At 43.0% G+C, this 6000-nt stretch overlaps 1 protein-coding gene across 1 annotated transcript in view; it reads left to right on the top strand.

The window, feature by feature from the left end:
- Nucleotides 1-6000, top strand: part of csmd2 (CUB and Sushi multiple domains 2) — a 613472-nt gene that overhangs the window by 287400 nt on the left and 320072 nt on the right. The window lies entirely within an intron of this gene.

Genomic DNA, 6000 nt, shown 5'->3' with positions numbered 1-6000 from the left:
GTTCATCCAGCTCTACACCTTGTTACCTCAGAACATTGGTTAGGCCACTTTTGGAATCCTGGGATCAGTTCTGGTCTCCCTGCTATAGAAAAGATGTTGTCAAACTTGAAAAGTTCAAAAAAGATTGACAAGGTTGTTGCCAGGGTTGGAGGGTTTGAGCTATAGGGAGAGTCTGAATAGGCTGGGGCTATTTTCCCTGGAGCATCGGTTGCTGACGGGTAACCGTATAGAAGTTTATAAAATCATGAGAGGCATAGATAGGGTGAATAGCCAAGGTCTTTTCCCCAGGGTAGTGGAGTCCAAAACTAGAGGGCATAGGTTTAAGGAAGGAGGAGAAAGATTTAAAAGGAACCGAAGAAGCAACTTTCTCAAATAGAGGGTGGTACGTGTATGGAACGACTTGCCAGGGAAAGTGTTGGAGGCTGGTATAGTTACAACATTTGAAAGGCATCTGGATGGGTATATGAATAGGAAAGGTTTAGAGGGATACGGGCTAAATGCTGGCAAATAGGACTAGATTAACTTAGGATATGTGGTTGGCATGGACGAGTTGAACCAATGGATCTGTTTCCTTGCTGTACAGTGCCATGACTCTAAATGTGGTCATGATGTGGAGGTGCTGGTGTTGGACTGGGGTGGACAAGGTCAGAAATTACACGACACCAGGTTATAGTCCAACAAGTTTATTTGAAAACACAAGCTTTTGGAGTGTCACCCCCCACTTCGTCAGGTGAAGTGAGAAAGAAGCACACAGAACACAGAATTTATAAGTAAAAGATCAAAGGGTCACACAACTAATTAGGATGTATTAAGCAAACCTAAGATGCTATTAATTCGTTAATCAGTTAGAAGATTTTAATTGATTAATAGGTATATGTAAATCCCTGAATTCCTTTGAAGTCATGGACCAGAGAGAACTAAAGGTTTTTACAGTATAAAGAAGATGTGACATTTTAGGCCACACAATGCATGTTAGGTGTGAGGCCTTGTTTAGAATCTGTTTGTGTTTTGGTTTGGAGTCAGACCGGTTTTATTTCTAAAGTAGGAATTTATAAAACCCCACATTGACTGACTGTCTATAAATTGTATGCTTTTTGAACAAAATAGACTGTACCTGCAAATATAAATTCACCCCATAGATTTGTGTGTGTGTGTGTGTGTGTGTGTGTGAGAGAGAGGGGTGGAGAGAGAGACAGTATGTGTGCGTGCTCAGGACAATGACTTGAAAGAAATTCAGGGATTTACCTATACATGTTAATCAATTAAATTTCTAACTGATTAAAGATTTAACAGCATCTTAGGTTTGTTTAATACATCCCCATCAGTTGTGTACCCTTTGATCTTTTACTTATAAATTCTGTGTTCTGTGTGTTTCTTTCTCACTTCACCTGATGAAGGAGCTACACTCTGAAAGCTTGTGTTTTCAAATAAACCTATTGGACTATAACCTGGTGTCGTGTGATTTCTGACCTAAATGTGGTGGCAGCAATGGCTAGGATTCTGTCAGGAGACTGATGGAGAATCACTGGAAAGATATGTCAAATCCGGTGGGGAGTGGAGGTGATCAGTGATCTGACAGATTCAAGTACTTTTCAGGCACTTAAATAGTCATTATAAGTTCTTCCTTGAAGTTGAGGTCCCCTGCAGCAACTCCTCATGTTGCCAGCACCAGAAAGATTAGTGGTAACCTGTGGTAATGCACACACCAGAGACCTAAGATCATCCAGATCTTGCAGTGGAGTTGGGGGTTTTTGAGACAAGGGTAGAGCGAACACTTTGACAGGTTTTGTTACCCTACCTGACTACGTGAGACCCCCACAGGTTTGCTGGCCAGCCTTTGGGAAGCAAAGGAAGGCCATGTGGCCCCCATTTATTCCCTGAGTCAGTACCAAATTGTGGTGGACTCAGAGATAATAGATGTCAGTTGGCCTATTAATGAGCCTAATCACCATCGCATCACTAACTGCCAGGAATGCCATGCCATCCCATCTACACTGCACAATTACCTGGGAAATGTCTCTTGTTACTGGACAACCAGTCATTTCTTGCGATTAAGTGTGCATGGGAACCATGTTTTCCACCACGAGGGAGTGCCATAACCCAGCCCAATAGAACTGTTCTTCAGAATTATGATATACTAAAGGGCTCCTGAACTGAATCCATTTATGTTGAGTTCAGGAATGGGAAAAAATCTGTCACATTGTTGAGTGTTTACTATGGACTCCCAAATATTAGGAAGGAAATTTCTAGGAAAATTTCAGGGAAATGTAAAAATAGAGCAGAATTACAGACAACTTAATTGCTCTAATATGGACTGGAGGGGATGGTACATCTGGAGTGAAGGGCATGGAAGATGAGAATTTCTAAAACATGAATCGGGAAACTTTCTTAATCAATGTATTTCCACTCCAGTGAAGAAAGATTAGCTGGATCTAGCACAGAGGATTGAAATAGGACGCATGCATACATTTCAGTGGCAAAACATTTGCACAATAGTGGCCATCATATAATTTTGGTCTTGAATAGATCCTAATGGTAATGGAGGTGGTTTACACCATTTCCAAAAAATGGACACTATTTGCATGATATAGATGGTTCTGTACGACAAACTGGGGTGGTGCGGTTTGAATGGTCTGTATCTCTGAGGTAGAAAAATAGCTGCTTCTTTCCTCAGCAAATATGATGAAAGTAAAACCAAACAATCTGTCAGAATTTGTTTGGGTAATGCTGTGCGATTGTGAGACTTTACATTATGAACTTAAAAGGAAAATAGTTGTTGAATAAGGATTGACTTAAAGAAAAAGCATTCTTGAAGACAGTGCTCTCAGCCGACAAATTCTTCAGGATACATGTGAACAATATGTATAAATTCTTATTCATTATTCAGAAAAGGCCAGAAAGGTTTCCAAATAATCCCTAAAAATGAAACACCAAGAGAGTAAGAAAAAAATGGGCTGTCAGGTAAATTACAATATTTGCTGCAATGTGACTATCCATGCATTTCGAAAATCTTTTGATGAGAAAATGGTTACATTTGAGAAATCCCTCTGAATGGGATGTGCTTTCTTACTTGGGCAAATTAATAGATCAGTTAGTTCCATTAGTCTGTGTTATTTATCAAGCTAATCTTGCTTTGAAATAATTTCACTTTCATTTTTAAGTATCCTGGTTTTCGAATTGGATGACATTATTCCGTCTTACTGTTATTATGTTTTGGAAGAGGAATAGAATTTATTGTGATTGATGATGAGGCTCGCTCTTTGGTACAAAAACACAGTGAGATTGTAATGACGCAAAATATGATCAAACATAAGTCCAGTTAAGTCAAAATCATCAGCCATCCTCACCAATAGAGTTGCAAATCCCAAAGCATGATGCCCCAGTAAGACAAGGTTCTGCACTCGTGACTCAGATTTAATGACACATTTGTAAGCTTGTCATCTTGCCTTGCTGAGCAATCAGTTAGACCCCACAAGAGCACAAAATGATGGAGTACTAGGCAAGCCAACATTTGGCAGTTACACAAGGTGAGTAACTTGGTAGAACATGACAGGGGACAGACCGATTCAAGGTAAGGTGCAGTGATGGTGCAGCAGTTACAGCAAAACAATAGCAGATTATTGTCTTCAAAATGTTTTATTGTCTTTCCTATGACCTGAGCTGGTCTGCACCAAGAGATGTGGCTGAAACAGGTCTGTTTTTACCATCTTTTGCCACATTGTTTTTTGATTGTTGAATGTGCAATATGTAATGCAGAACCAGAACAAGGGACGGGTCACTGGTATGATCTACACCAGCATCAGTGGTAATGGAAAGTAGCCATTTCTTGTGAGAGGAAAGTCCAGGAGCCACATTGCTTTGCAGATGTCAAGATAGTACTGATGCAGTACAATGCTAACAAAACCACTTGCGTGACCCTCAGCACCTTTAGGCCTGGATCAGGAAATTGGACCAAATATATTTAAACAAAAGGAGAGGAAGATTACTGTCATTACAGAGAACTGGTGCCCAGAGCATCAAGCTGCTGTCTTTGCTTCTCAACGTCATGGTCAAGTTTCAGCCAATGGATCGGAGGATTAGGAAACTGAAAGTTTTGATAGTAGCTGATTCCTCTGCTTATCAAAGCCATTGATACTAAGCAGAAGTAAAACCCAACTGTTCACGAGACAGAGTCAATTCCCAACATTTTTCAATGTATTTTACAAAGTCAGGCCACCTAAGGTGTGAACAATTGAATAAAGACAAATGTACTACTTTAATGTATTTGCATTGAGCTAAAGAGTGCACTTGTAGGCAGTTTGGGTCATTTAGGGCTGCTTTGCTATCTCGAAGATCTGTTTAATGTGAATTTGAGGGTGGATCCCTTGGAAGGTGATTCATTAGGACATTGCTTAATATCATTTTCCAAACAGGTCCCACAAGTAAAAGTACCTCCCCTGAACCACCTGGTGCAAACGGATGATGTGGAATTACATTGGATATATGGGAAGAGTTAATACAGTGTGGGGCTGGAGAAGCACAGCAGGTCAGGCAGTATCAGAGCTGCAGGAGAGTCGACATTTTGGGCCTGGACCCTTCATTAGGACTGGGGAGGGGAAGGGAGCTGGGAGATAAATAGAGGGAGGAGGGGTGGGGCAGGAGGAAGGTTGGTTAGGATGGCGATAGTGGATGCAGGTAGGGGTAGTGGGGATTGGTCAGTGGGAAGGATGGGGCGAATAGCTGGGGACGAAGATGGACAGGTCATGTCAGGTCAAGGAGGCGGGGATGAGTGGGAGGGTTGGACATGGGATGAGGCTGGGGGTGGGGAGATTTTGAAACTGGTGAATTCTATGTTCAGGCCATCTGGCTATAGGCTCCCGAGGCGGAATATGAGGTGGTGTTCCTCCAGTTTGCGTGTGGCGTCATTGTGATACTGGAGGAGGCCCAGGGTGGACATGTCACCCAGGGAGTGGGAGGGGGAGTTAAAATGGTTATTGACCGGAAGGTGTGGTTGATTATAACGTACAGGGAGCAGGTGCTCTGCAAATCAGTCACTGAGTCTACGCTTGGTCTCAACGATGTAGAGGAGGCCGCGTCAGGAGCAACAGATATAGTAGACCAAGTTGGAGGATGTACAGGTGAACCTCTGTTGGATATTGAAAGTTTGTCTTGGGCCTCAGATGGAGGTGAAACGGGGGGTGTAGGAGCAGGTATAGCATCTCCTGCAACTGCCTCAAGACAAACTTTCCATATCTGACATATCACTCCCCATCTCCCTCCCTTGGTGATGTGTCCATCCCGCACATCCTCTAGTACCACAGTGATGCCACGTGCAAACTGGAGGAGGATGACCTCATATTCTGCCTCGGGAGCCTACAGCCCAGTGGTCTGAACACAGAATTCACCAGTTCACCAAATCTCCCCACCCCCCGGCCTCATCCCATGTCCAAACCTCCCTCTCATCCCCGCTTCCTTGACCTGACACTAACTGCCTATCTTCTTCCCCACCTATCTGCCCCACCCTTCCTACTGACCAATCCCCATGACCCCTACCTGCATCCACTTATCGCCATCCCACCTATCTTCCTCCTGCCCCACCCCCTCCTCCCTCTATTTACCTCCCAGCTCCCTTCCCCCTTCCCAGTCCTGATGAACGGTCCAGGCCCGAAACATCGACTCTCCTCCTCTTCTAATGCTGCCTGACCTGCTGTGTTCCTCCAGCCCCACACTGTATTGACTCTGGCTCCAGCATCTGCAGTTCTTGCTATCTCCGATTGGATTTATGGGAAGCTTAACTGGGATCTTTAGCATTTCCTTTTATTGACAGAGCTGACTACACCAGAAATACCTTTTCTATATTTTGACTTCTTCTTTATGTGTGGCAAAGAGTAAACAAAATGTTTGCTTTTCTTAAAATTGTGATTAAATCATCAGAGGTAAATTGGAATGTCCAGTTTGGAGTTTTCCTTTAGAAGTATTGATTGTATTTCATTTCTGGAGTGACTGTGTACTACTGACCTG

This window comes from Rhincodon typus, chromosome 27 (assembly GCF_021869965.1).
Source record: "Rhincodon typus isolate 14 chromosome 27, sRhiTyp1.1, whole genome shotgun sequence".
Lineage (NCBI taxonomy): Eukaryota > Metazoa > Chordata > Chondrichthyes > Orectolobiformes > Rhincodontidae > Rhincodon > Rhincodon typus.
Note: the sequence above shows the minus strand (reverse complement) of the source record. Positions and strands in the feature narration are given on the sequence as shown.